The sequence below is a fragment of the Apteryx rowi genome, unplaced genomic scaffold, assembly GCF_003343035.1.
Source record: "Apteryx rowi isolate R43461 unplaced genomic scaffold, aptRow1 scaffold_146, whole genome shotgun sequence".
Lineage (NCBI taxonomy): Eukaryota > Metazoa > Chordata > Aves > Apterygiformes > Apterygidae > Apteryx > Apteryx rowi.
This window is the reverse complement of record NW_020447708.1, coordinates 1,845,359-1,859,562: the sequence shown is the minus strand read 5'-3', so window position 1 is coordinate 1,859,562 and position 14,204 is coordinate 1,845,359. Positions and strand designations below refer to the sequence as shown.

Below are 14,204 nucleotides of genomic sequence, written 5' to 3'. Positions count from 1 at the left end.
GGAGAAAGCAAGTTTCAAGTTTTGGGATCGCTCCTCTTGTTGGCGTTGTGGCGAGTTGCAATATTGTAAAATCATGGTGTGCTGATGATRTGCCTTTATTTGATACTTTATAGGTCACTATCACATGACAAAGGCTTTGAGACAGCTTCATCTTCGTCTGTCTGTAATTTCCCCTTGCCTTCCTGGGTAAGTATGTAAACTGTACACGCAGAAGAGTTTTGTTGTTGTTAACAAGATAGCGCTTCTCTCGCCGACCTTTTCGCATGGAAGATGCTTGTTTGGGTTTTAGCACCACGGAAAACATGTCTTCTCTGGGCTCTCGTAGCAACTGTTAGATTACAAAGTTTGTGTGTAGGGGTGGGTCTTAATAACCTCAGAATTCAAAGGCTGTGAATATTCAGATTTATCTCTCTTTTTTTTTTCTTTCCTTTCCTTTTTTTTTTTCTCTAAGCCTTGATTTGTAAAGATAATCAATTGAATCACGGCTAAAGTTTTAAACCAGAGTAATCATTAGAATGTGAAGAGCGCAAGATGCTGGGTCAAAAATTTAGTAAGAATGTAAAGACCTTTAACATTCAGGGCTTGTTATAGTGGTGGGAAATAATATAAACAATTAGGATAGTTATTTAGAATTCTGTGCAGGTCAAGAATCAGTGAAAAGTTTAGTAGAACTGTAATACTGCAGCAACAGGAGTTAGTTCTGTTTTAACACACAAACTGAGAATTAATTAGAATTCCATCCATGCTCTTTCTGTGTTACTGTTTTTCCTCTTGGCATTGATTAATGTAGGTACCTATCAATTTGAAAGACATGTCTTAGTGACTAATTTACTAGTATTTCCATAGAACTTTCAGGTATACAGACTGTCTTTTTTTTTCTTTTTTTTTTAATGTGTATGGTATGGAAAAGTTTTGACACCTTTTGAAGAGTCTGACACCTTTTAAACTAAAGTAGAAGCGGTAATTTCAAGGAGGGTTTGTAAATTTGTGGGGTCGCGTTTCATAGTTGGCATAAAGTGAGTGGCGTTTGGAGTGCTTTTTGTACAGTTGCCCCTGGTGGCACTGAACTGAGTTTGGCCCCGAATGGTGAAGTGGCAGGTAATTTTTTTTATATGGAAGTATTGTATACGTAATTAAAAACAAGACAAGGCATGTATTTGGGGTAAGCTTAGTGCTCATAAATGTGCATGATTAATAACATAGTCTTGACCTTTTCCAGTCAGTGTGTAGCAGACACAGGATAAGTGATGGTCCTGAACAGGCCAGCTTGAAGGGKGCTGTTGGGAGCAGCTGTTCTTATGTGATATTGTGACCACAAAACTAGCCTTAAGGCTGGGATAACTGCTGTGGGGGAGATGGTTTGAAGGGGGGATTCTGTCTTTTCACCAGTTCCTGCAGAATTACACCCAAATTTCATTTTTTCAGATTTTATGGGGAGTGAGATAAGTGTGTGTAGGTCTGAGATTAGGCTATAAACACCAAATTAAATTACTGAAATTCTTTATGACAGACTAGTTGCATAGGAGAATATTACTCTCAGTTTTATAACATTACTGACAAGGATCTTGTTCTGCGTAGAGTAATTGATGTAACAGTTTTTACCAAATGAAAACACACACATTGGGAAATTCAAAAGCTTGCTGATAGGCTTCAAACCATTGTTCAAAGCTGAATTTCTCACTGATTTTTGAACACAATTTTTTGTCTTTTCAGATAAGAGTCAGATTAGAGTGCTCTAAGTGCCAAGGATTTTTTTCTTTTTTTGGAATAATAGTACAAGGTATTGGGCAAGGACAGCTCAGAGACCTTGTTTCAGGTAGTATCTTTGGTCATTATGTGGTTTTATGTGATGAAGTCTTTTGGATGGATAGAACTCAGTCCTAGAAATGATGGGGTGATCCTAATCTTCCCACAACTTTACAAGGAACGGACCTCAATTTATGCATAGTGCTAAATGTAGTTCTTACCTAATATTGAAATGGCATTAGCAAATTGCAAAGAAAAGAAGGGCAGAATATCCTTGTGAAGAAAAGGGCATAAAAGAAGCTTTAGAGGAAGCAGAGAAATACTTTTCCTCATAGCTGAAAAAGCAATAAAAATAATGTGCCTAGTTAAGGGGAGAATGGAGATTTCATTAGATTTGTCCATGACTAGAAACTTCCATTTATTTTCGGGAGCTCTTATTTTGGTAAAAGCTAAGACTTGTTTTATTACATAGTTTTTTGGTAGAATAACTGTTCCTGAATGGAGTTTAGTAATTCGGTCGAAACATGTAAGATGGAGGGCTGGATTCTGGTCTTGGTTAACAAAACTGGGTGGACTGTTTGGGGGCAACAAATGAAAGGGGGTCGATCCGCTTAGGAAGGGACCTGGTGAGCGTTTCAAAAGTCGGCCTGTGGTCTCAAAACTTGATTGCATAATGCTATTCATCTGAGCACAGCAAGCTGATAACCAGTTTGAAGCAGACACATACTTTGGAAAACTCCTGTATTGGTTTCTGTGTTGAGGTAAAGTCAGAATATTTTAGAAACTAGCCCCGAATGCTTCTGAGCCTCTGGGGCTGCTTGCCGTAAACCCACCGCTTGCAAAACTTCCGTTGGTTTCGGCAGGAGTTTTATTTAGGAAAGGAGTGTAGGAGTGATGGTGAGAGGAATTTGTCCATGTTCATTTTCCCATTCAAGGTGATGAAGCAAACCTTTCGCTTTCATAGTTGTTTGAATAATTAAAGATATTAAATGTCAGTTTTCTGCATAACATATCAGAGGTAACCATGCATTTATTTTTTACGTAGCACTTTTCCTTTTCATTCAGAAAGATCCTAATACACTCTGCTTATAAACTAATAGCTCCATAGTTTATGATCTTGTAAGCACTTGAATATTTTGAAGCATGTGACAAGTCATGTTAAATTCACTCACATTCAGAGCTTAAAGTTATCCCAGGTTGTGGTGGCTGCTGCTGCTCTGTGGGCTGAGGGCATGCAGCATCTCTGAAAGTCGGTCAGCATGGCACCAGGCAGGGCAGTCTGCTGGCCCAGAGACTGTAGCAGAGTGTTGCGAGGAGAGGAAATTTTGACCACGCAAGTTGGAGAGGGTTGCTCTTCCGTTGCATGTAGCAGGGGGGAAACGTGCAGGTGAAGTAGACAAGACCTGCTGTACGTAAGGCTCTTTGGTAAATCAGGGTGAAGGCTGTATACCAACCTGCAAGGAAATCCAGGCGCCTGGGCGGTGAAATGCAGCCCGTTTYGACAGTCCCTGGCATGTGTAGTGTGCAGGACTCCTTATTTATACCAAGGTGGCTCCTTGTTGGAGGAAGTTACTATCCGTCAAAGTTGGAACTGAACTGAAACTCTGTTTTTGATTTCTGACTTTGTCACAGACTGTCTCTGTGATCTCTGACAAGTGATTTTAGTCAAAACCGATGGCCGCTTCTAAATGCGTAGACCCAGGTTGGATTTCCTGTGCCCTGTCACGCACGCGGCTCCTTGCTGCTGCGGGTGAAGTCAGTGGAGGTGCTGTGATCAGCTGGAGGCTCCCAGGTTCAGAGTTTACTCTTGGAAATGCAGCTTTATGTCCCGTTTCCACCTGCAAATGGAGACTAATGATGTTCCCTGTATCACAAGGCAGCATTAAGGTGGAAGTAATTCCTGCTTGTGGGATACATGCAGTGATATGGCGATGGAAGTGTATGTGTCAAATTAAATCATATGGAGAACACTATTAGTATGGATTTCCTTAGTGAATTTAGTTTGTTTTAAAGCAGTAKGTATACTGTTTTACTTTTCTGTAACCTAAATTTGTTTCCTTTATTACTTAGGAGTCTACAGAACTTGATTGAAATAATATAGTTATCTATATTTCAAAATACCTCTTGAGGAGAAACAAGTCAACTTTCTTTCCTTTGTATTATCATCTTCGCTCCTTTTCTGCTTTTTCTCTCTGTTATCGTGATATCTTTTTCAGAAACATTTTTGTTCTATGTCAGAAGATTATTAGGTCAGATTTTCATTTTTTTACATCAGTAATAATATCCCAGTACTCTCTAATCGCAATGTGCTGAGCCTGTTACTAGTGGACGTGTGTGAATCTCCCCAAAAGACTACTACAGGTGTCGCCCTTCTGATAAGCTCAGAAGGAGTGAGACCTAAACCAGCATAAGGATTACTCTAATTTTCAGAATAGGTTGGTGCATTGCTGTTGGATTGCATTGATTTTAAAAAACAACAAAAAAAGTTAACACAGGTTTTGGTTCTTATTCTGTCAATAATAATAATAATATCATAATCAGCAGTTGTAGGCATTGCCTTATTCATGTTGTCATGTCCTGTCTGGCAAAGTACATAAGCCATGGCAAAATCATAAATCTCAAAAAATGGACCATCATTTTTTTTATCCCTGTTTCAGGCATCTGAGATGCAAAGCAGTGAAGTGGTTTGCCTGCCGTCACTTAGCAGGTCAGCAGCAGCAGGGAATGGAGCAAAATCCATGTCTGACTCCTTAGTCTTGTGGCCTTTCCCTTGGTATATGCTACTTTTCTGAAGCTTTCCTAGTAAATGCCTGTCTTGATGTGTGAGTAGTCTCACTGGTCGGTCAGGCATCTTTTGCTAGTACTCAACTTCATATGCTACTTTAAAGAAGAAAATCTTCAGTAATAGTCTGAAGTCACTAACTTTGAATTAAGTCATGTTTATCGATAGGAGGGCCTAAAGTAGTAGCAAAAACTTCAAGCTAGTTCTCTTGCTAACTGTGGTATTTAAGCAAGGGTGTATCTTGCACTGTTTGTTTAGTACTTACCTCCCTGAATGAATTTTAAGCAACAAAATGCTGGTTTTCGTAGGGGAGTTATTAAAATATACATTGATCAGAAATAGTTCTTTACAATTAAATTATTTTTAATGTTTATAATCTAATGCTAAGTCAGTATTAACTTCATTATGAAATATGGAATTGACAGAAGCAGCAACTTCAGCACTTGGGCTGTGTTTTGATAAATAAGGGTGACTTATCGATTTGAACTTTTATTTCTAAAGTCAGTAACCATATTTCATCCAATYGGATTTTCAGATTTGCTGGTTACTAGTGTTTCATTGCTGAGGGTATGAATTGGCTTGGATTCAGAATAGGAGTTCTGTTTGAGGAGGAAGGCATACTTAATGCCTAAGTGTAGACTGAATTGTAATATTATCACAACGATAGCAGCGTTTTATTGTTTTTAATATTTATAAATTCAATTACATAAAAGATGAATCAACAAAGAGGAAAAGCATGGTTTTGACACTTTCCAGTGTTCTTGCCTTTTCTTTTCTAGCACATAAATGCATAATGTAAAAGCAAGTCCTTATGAGCATGGACAATTCAGCATGTGAAAATAAACTTGCTTCAGGCATGTTTGCCTACAAAGAAAGCTAATATGACAAAATCTCAATTTTTAGCAAGGGGAAAGAAAGTTAACTGGATTTTMTGAGACTACACTCAGAAAATCAGTTGCTTAGGAAGCATGGAATAGTTATTGTCAGAATGCCTCCACGTGAATGTTTTGATGTAAGAGATTTTGTAAAATGTGGAAATCACTGAAAATACATTTTGTTGACCCTTCATGTCACTGAGGGCCTCATTCAGCAAAGATAAAAATAATTCAGTGGACTTCCACAACATGGAAGCTGCAGAACTTAATTCAAGTGGAAGCTCTCTTGACAAGAAGCTTAACAAATTCTGTCTACGCCTTCCCTTGCTGATGGGAAGTGGGAAAGTGTGTCTTCCCCTGTGCCTGTGGTGTTTTTTTTTTTCTTTTTTTTCCCTTTCCTCCTGGAAGGTGGTACATATGTAGCAATTGTTGAGGATTCTGCTTTGAGACATTATGAAACCAGAGTAACTGCATGCCCTGCTGTGAGGTTACTCTCCTTTTGCGTAGCTATAGCAGCAGGAAGATTTGTGCCACCCATGTTCTCGGGAAAGGCTTCATCCTTCTCTCTTGCAACCTAGAGTTTTCCAGCGGCAGGGCCAGGTGCCAGCTTTCAAGGCCTGCTCCTGAGTACTGCTGATGATGACTGAATTGGCCTGTGGCAGGATTCAAATGAGGAAAGCTTAAACCTGCTCCTAGAGCTTTGGTGGACTGGGCCATATGTTGGTGACTACACGGCACTAATTGTGCCATACAGTACCCCTAGCAGAACTGGGACTGCTAGATGTGCCTTACTGCTGTTTGCTTCATGCCTTTGAACCCATACCTTTCAGCTCTTTCCAGTATGTTTTTCACACAGCTACTTAAGGAGTTTTAAGCATATGCCTTGTCAGAAGTCTTGTTCTTTCTGTTTTTCATTTGTACCCATGTCCTACACAATCAGGAATTACCCAGCAATACTAGCAAGAGCTCTTGAGACTGGGTAGGACCTATCACATGATAAGAGATAGGATTATGCCTCTTGCAGTAGAATAGTAAGTCTTCTTTCTTCAGCCTGTGTTCTTTTATGAAGCAAATAATCCTAGATTTTTGCTTGTGTATGTGAGAATGCACTATTTTGTGGTTGTCAAAGCAGTATTTAAGAGAATGTCATCGTGAGAGGTTTGGAGAGGAAGCTGGATAAAGAAAAGCTTGGGAGGGAATGGAAGGAGTGAGGGAGAACTTGATTACTTCTCGTCTTTTTGCAGCCTCTTCAGTGTAAAGTAACTCCATGAAAGTCAGCGGAGCTGAAACATTCTGATATTCTGCACTGAGATATGTCTGTGAAAGTCAAGAGGAAGTCACTCTTTTTGTTTTTGTCAGGCTGATAAAAAAAGGCATTTTTGTGGTTGGCCACGTTTGATTTGCTTTCCACAAGTGGTCTTTGAGCCACAGCAGCTCTACAGTGAGCTACAACATGCTGGGTTTTTTTTTCTTCCCTAGAGAAGGGGTGAAGTACTGGGATGTTAATGCATCTTGTGCTAAGTACTAAAGAGCTTGATCCCGCAGCTACGTTTGCGCAACTGGATTCTTGGACCCAAAGCCATACCCAGAATTGTATCAGCAACGTGTGCCCCTTCACAGATCTGCTTCCTGGAGCTGCTGGTAGCTTGTAATTCCTCAGGAAAGTTGTAGATTTCACGTTGTTCTTAATTATTGATGTGCAGGTAGTCCTGCTGGGGTCATGCACCCATAGTACTCGGCAGTTGGTGCACAAGTTTATAGGTAGTCCCTGACCTGATCGCGAGCAGTACAGGAACAGGTAGGAATAGAGACATCACTGAAATGTGCAGGATTCCCGGAACCGAGAAAGGGGTGGAAGAGCATAAAGTGTGAGAATGCCGTTTGGTAGGTGATACGTCGTTTGGCACATATGCCACTGTTTGTTCTGCAAGTAGGTTTGCTTCCCCAGTTTGTTATATGGCCAGGTAGAGGAAACGATTTGATGTATTGTTAATCAATGGTTGTAGATTACAGATTTTGAAAGAAGTAGTATTATCACTTCCACTTCTCTGATAAGTCTGGCTTCAGACATTCTTTCTTTTTGCAAAAGGCTTCTTTATACCCAGATTTCATGTTGAACAGTGTTAACTTACACAGTGTGGAAAACTACACGCCTGGCTCAGTTTGTCTGGCCAGTGGACACTCCGTGTGCCACAAGCTTGTGAGGTTCAGGGCTAACCTCTTCTTTGAATATATCTGTATTTTTTTTTCCTTATTTAAGTAAAATGTCTCTATTTGTATTTATCTAATTTGTTTGAGATACTCTTTCATACATTGTGCTAAACATCAGTCATCAAGTGCTTGTAATATATTTTGAAACAAGTACACAAAATTGCAGCATGATCCAGTACTGATTACAGAGCTATGGCATACGAATTAATAAGAAAATAAAAATAGCATCATTAATTTCCAGCTGCTTTTGGAGAAACAGAGGTGTTTATAGGGAGAAACGTGGTGTTTGCAGAAGGGAGAATGACAAAACTCGTGGCAAATACGTTACTGCAAGTAACTATTCAAGGTTTGCGTCCTCTGTTTTATTGATTAGAAACATGTTCCAGCACCTAAAGAGTAAACAGGAGTTACGGTGCCATTCTTTGAAGACTGTTGGACTAAATAAAGAGCACAAGAGTCAGAACTAGAGCAAGGGTAGGAAGCCTTTAATTTTATGTATTAGTGTAGAAATCATTAAGTTAGCGAAGTAAAGTTTGGATAGCTAGGTGTAATTGTTGGATGTCCCTTTCCCATTGAAATGTGAAAGAGAATTGCCTGTGTGTATGGGAAACAAAAATTATGTTTAAGTGTTTTCCTTGGTAATACGTCAGTATTTTCCTTGCATCTGCCGGGTGTGCTGTGCTGTTAAATTGCGAAGCTGACCAAACTGTGAGAGAGCTGGTGTGCAGAGCTGCCCCACTCACCTTCGAGCTTTGCGCGCATGGGCCGAAGCGACAGCGGCGATATGAAATACCTCCTGTGGTTACAAGTGGCCTCGGGAAAACCTTATGTTTTCCAGACTCTTGCTGCGGTTTGGACAGTGGGTTTCCACTGCAGTAAGCTGTCAAGGGAATCTGGATGCTCGGTTGCAGCTTTTGAAATCTCTGCTTAATTTTCTGTTACTGGAAGGTGGCCTGTTGCCCCAGTGGGAGCTCCAAACCCAGCTTTGGATCTTCCTGGGCTTTAGTCAGTAAAGGACGATCCTGCCCATCCAAAGGCCTTATCTAAAGGACACTGATGTGTATGTATTTTTTAATAAAGGGGTTTCTGTCAATGTTGTTGTCAAGTTTTCCATTTCCACCTCCCATGTGGCGACGGGGCCAGCATGAGTGAGAGGGCACAGATGGGAGCGATGCACCTGAGAGAGCTGGCCGCATACTTTGTTCCGTGTGCAGGACGGTGCTGCCCCTTTCTGTGCCGTGGTGGTCTGGCTTGTGTGCGCAGTCTCGCCTTCCTGGAAGTTTGCTGTTATCCCTTGCTAATGCAGAGAGAGAGAGAGAAAGCAAACTTGGGAGGGGTAAGGTAGTTCGTGAGAAGCAGCCCAGGTCTTCCTGCGAGGCCTGTACTTGTCCTCGCTCGAGGATCCTGCAGCAAACCCCTTCCGCGGGGGGATGGCGTTGGCAGTGCAGTGCCAGCCCTGGCAGGAGCTGGGCAGGGCTGCAGGAGAGCGGGGGCAGGCGCTGCAAGAGCAGCGGGGGTTTTGTGCCGTGAGCCCCGGTGCAGCACACTCCCATGTCCGCCGCTTGGCATTGCAGCCCATCGAAGTGATTTGAATCACGATTTTAAGTCAACAAACGCTTGGTTTAAACTGGTACTTTTAATCTCATATTGCTTTGGTATTTCTGTAATTGTTTTCTCAGAAGCAATCTCTATTGGTAGACGACCGTTAAAATATGTGGCTAAATATAGCATTTACACTAAATTGGGCACTTCTTTTTTTGTTAGTTCAGAGGACGCAGTGTGTGCCTGCACATTTTTTTAAGTGATTGCATGGCTTACATGCATTTATGTAGCTTACAATTGTTGAGAAAGTTTTGTTTCAGGACATGACATATTATGCTTTTTTGAATGGTGGCTTTTAAGTGTCCTGTTTAAAATTACTTTGGCATGTGCTAGTCACACACATGCATGCACACACGGGCACACACAAAAGTTAATGCAAACAGAGTTTGTCTTTAATGCTGTAAATAAAGTATTGTCCCTAATAAGGTAACTGACTCTGAGGGAAAGAGTAGAAAATAAATAAGCTTTTAGAGTTAATAGAACTCGTCCTTCTGTACCTTGCTATCCCAGTTGCGGAGGAAAACAAGCTTTCTTGCTTTTTTCAATTCTCAGTTAGTTTCTCAAACTTACACCAAACTCTACCAAGTGAATAAACTGGAACAAAGAAAACACTTTCTCTACAAATGCAGGGGAAGTTACTGCTTTCAGGTAACCTAGTTCTAAACCTAGATAAAACTTGAGCAAATCCTTGTTCCTCATCCTTAGATAAAGACTTAGCTGTTAGGCAGGTGAACTTCTGTTACAATTTTGACATCATTTATAGTTTATTTTGTTTTAATATAAACTAAGTTATATAACCTTACAGTAGACTTTAACGTTGGTTTGCTTAAAAAAAAAAAAAAAGCTAAATTCCAGTTAGGCATTCTTTTTTTGTTAGAATACATTTAGCATCAGTAAAAATCTGACTGAGGTTTAAGACATCTGATTTCTCTGTTTAAAAGGGAATCGCTTATGATCGTATCCGTTTCTGCTAAGCTGAAAATATTTTCTCAGACAACTTTATATCCATATTTCACAGTTTCTGCTGGTAATAATGGATGCCCTTGGGCAGTATCTTCCACCATGAAGGAATGCGGGGTTGCTCGCTAGATGGTATCCTGGCCATAGCAACCTTTTTTGGGGAGCTAAGACTCCTCTGTAGGTTCTAGCAGATATAGATGAACAGATATCCATTACTTAAAATAACAGCATTCAAAGAGATTTTTTTTTTAATTGCTGTTGTAGGCTTTCCTCTAGTGTGCCGCATGTGCCAGCGATTTTAGTGGTCAAGGGATGCTTCATAACTTCTGCAGTGTATCTAGTACTACTGGTGTCCAGAAACCAAAAAGTGAAACCAGGCTGTTCACTGAAGGCATTCTGCTCAGTTTTACTAATGTATTAGGTGAAGAAGGAGTAAAAAACAAAACAAACAAAAAAAACCGAGCAGGTAAATATGTTGTAGTAACTCTGTGGGCTACCTTGGGGAAAGAGTTGTAACCCCCACCCTACCAAAATATTAATAGCATCTTGACTGAGTCAAAGAGCTTGATAACATGTGTTGACTCTGCAGCTCCGCAGTGTTTTTCTGCAACAGCGGCAGCGTGTAGCAGTGTGCGTGGCTATTAAGGAATGCAGTAAGACCTCAGGTAGCAGAAGGGCTGTGCTCAGAAACGTGGAGTGTGCCTGGTCACAAACTAGTCATATATTGCAGTTTTGCTCCCCCCACCCCGCCCCCGAGGGATGACTTACACACTTAAAGAAATGTTTTTATGAAAGCCCTTCTTCACCCAACTCAGACATAGGTTTTGCGATCTCGTTACTTGGTACGGTTTTTCCATATTCTTTCCTCTCAATGTCAAGGGTACGCAAAATCTCAATGGTTATTGTGATTCTGATAAAGCTAAATATTAACAGATAAGATCAGAAACCTACACAGAAATTACAAGAAAATTGAAACAAAGGTTACAATGCTATAGTAGGCCACAAATGTTTGGAACAGTCAATTTAAAAAAAGCTTCCTTAAAAAATAAAGATGGGAAAATTACTGAGTATTATCTATGCTCGCTCTTTAGACAACAAACCAAAATAAAATGAATCACTCGGCCTGAAAGGGTCGTCATTTTCATTTTCACATACATTTGGTACTAGATCAGTAAGAAAACAAATAGCCGTATATTTAGGCAACTTTTCTTACGGTAGCTGTTTATTGCTGAAGCATTCATGTTTTATGAAACTACCTTGAAACAATTAGCTCCTGTTTAGCATAAGTGTTTAAACAGAATGCTTTACTAATGTGGCTGATTTTGTAGTTATTGCATTTTCATAGGGTTGAACTATTCTTGTTCTAACTTGTTTTTTTTTTTCTCTCTCCTTTCAAACACATGAAATGTTGAGGCTTTCTTCCTTTTCTCAAAATACACCTTTGAGCCAAGATTTTCTCAGGGGAATTGGTATTTCTGAGGGTGTTCTTTCTGAGATGCCTCAGAAAAGTGTGTTACTTAGCGGTGTTTTCTGCTAGGTTACATTCAAGTGGGCTACTGATCAGGTTAAAAAATCTGGATCTAAAACTCACTTTGGGCTGCATTCAGACTTGATGTGAGCTTGTGCAATTCCACTGAGACAGTTGGAACAGAATTTGGCTCTGTCTGCTGTGGAGATTTGAGCCAAATCAGCTAGAAGTAGTGCATGTTTAAAATATTGTTGTAACTACATCAATAACACTTGCTTGGAAGGATGAGACCCCCTTTTTTGTTTTGGTCCCAGCACTGGAAATAAAACTTGCTTTTTCCCTTCACTTTGGAAAATTAATCAGAGAGGTCAACTTAGTGAAATAATCCCACTGTCAGTCCATATTTAGATGACGGGCAGCTCTTTTTAACAAAATAAAAGAAAATAACAGTCTTTTACTCAGGAACTTCCAGAAGATCATATTTGCCTCTAGAAGCGTTTTTGCTAGCGCTAAACCGAACTTCTATCACTGCCAAGTGGTCTGCCTTCATGGCAGTTCTAACCGCACTGGAGGGAGTGTAAAAGGCAGGTGCTCTCTCCTACCAGAAGTACTTCAAGTTTGTAGATGATAAGTTGCAGGTGGATATCCTTTGCAAGGTATCATCTTTATTATTCACTGTCTGCAAAACAGATTCTGTCCCCTCCCTGGGTGCACCTTCCCCCTGCCCCCCCCCCCCAAAAAAAAGCAATGAGGCGACTGACCATATAATTGATGATGATTATTATTACTTTTAAATCCCTTTCAACCCCCTGCCCACCATCCCAAAAGGAACTATCCTGTTATCCAGGAGCTGTGCCACAATAGGTCTGATCACTGTCATTCTGAATCCAGTGGGAATTCTGCTATTGACTTCAGTGGAAATAAATTCCGACTTGTATCACATACCTTCATGGATCTCGTCAATGAACATACGATTCTTTAAGGATCACCTGTACTTTACTCATGTAATATAATTGTACTGGTGACCGGTATGAATTTTACGATTGTAGAACTATGGGTAAAAGTACAAACATATATGCAGTTACTTTGGAATAAAGGTACCATATGCCACTACAATTTATTCAGCTTCAGAGAACCAAATAAGCAGGGAAATCTCTTTTATAAGGGTGTGCTCGCATTTCTGTAGGTTTACTTTTTGGCCTTTTTAAGTATGCGGATATAAGAACTGGTGTAGAATTGAAGCACAAAAACCAAAAATCCCTTGGAGCTAATACCCTGGTGCAGTTGTAGTTGTTCTGCTCATGTTCTGGTATAGGTGAAGCAAGAAAATTTTCTAAGGTAGACAAATTCTTAGAGAAATGCATGAATTATTCTCTGATGGTGTTAGGAGCAAAGACGAGTGATCTTGAAGTGAGTTTTTGTAGTATATGCACCAGACACTGAATGAACTTTTTAAAATATGACCTGGGGCACATGCAGTACTGTATCTAATGTAATTTACTATTTAAGTTCAAATATATTCAGAGGGATAGGTGAAAATACACTCCAGCTCTGCACTTATACTTTAGCAAGCAAATAAAAGGTTAGCAGTTCCTTCTAGGATTCAGGCAAAGAGTGAAAATGGTGTTCAACAGAGCAGGAAAAAAGAAAACGGGCCAGTACTGCAGTTTTTACCATTAACTTGCTTCACGCTCTTGGGCAGATCACTTCCTCTTTCTGTTTCTCCATTTACAAACTTGGGATGGTGATGCCTTCTTCCTTTGTAAAGTGTTGTGCAATCTGTGGAAGAAAAAGTTGGTGCTGAAAAGCTTGACAGATAGTTAAGGAGAGTTGTCCAGATTTTTTTTTTTTTTTTTGGGGGGGGGGGCTCTCTCACAGGGTGAAATAGCAGTTGTGTTAATTGTGATACTGTACTTCGGGGAAAACTTTGCACTGAGGCTGAGTTTGGTTTAATGTTAGTGATGGTCTTTAAGTTCTAGAAAAGGCACTTGCTTCTTCCTCTAGAAAGGGGGAGTTCAGGTTGACTTTTAGCACTTCATCCTACCAAAGCATCAAAACCAAATCACTTTCTGAACAGATATATAAACAGAAAAGTCTTTAAGAGTGTGCACCATAGACCACAGAGGACATTGTCATTCATATGTTGTGTGCTTTGTTAACGAAGAACATGTTTTTATGGAGTAATAACCTTTTACTCTCATACTATATACAGGCGTGAACTAAGCAAATTTTCGAACATTTTGGTACCAGTGTTACCACCCACATTTTACAGATTACAGAGTAGACCCAGGGATGCTAAGGTGAGGCCACGTGGCTCATGGCAGAACCAAATACAGAACTCTTGAACTTTGTGGAAGTTCCTGTGTCACTGTTAAATTCATCAGGCCACCTACGTCTTTGTTACTAAAACCTCTGCCTTGCACATGCACATAATAATACTTTTCACTGCTGACAAGGTGAGGAAAAAATGGATAGTGAATTGTTTCATCTGTCAGAATTCAGGCTTACTAGCTAAGTATGTGCAAACTCTTACAAAATCTTTAAGCATCCTAGTTCAATG

General features: G+C 40.1%; 1 protein-coding gene across 4 annotated transcripts in view; it reads left to right on the top strand.

Annotated features, from left to right (window-relative positions):
• The first annotated feature begins 111 nt into the window (after nucleotides 1–111).
• Nucleotides 112–14,204, top strand: part of BBX (BBX, HMG-box containing) — a 143,328-nt gene continuing 129,235 nt past the window's right edge. For 2 of the 4 annotated variants that reach the window (XM_026058346.1, XM_026058349.1), the window contains exon 1: nucleotides 112–186. The gene's annotated coding sequence lies outside the window, so the exon portion shown is untranslated. The remainder of the gene's footprint in view (nucleotides 187–14,204) is intronic. The other 2 variants (XM_026058348.1, XM_026058347.1) reach the window with 2 other exon arrangements.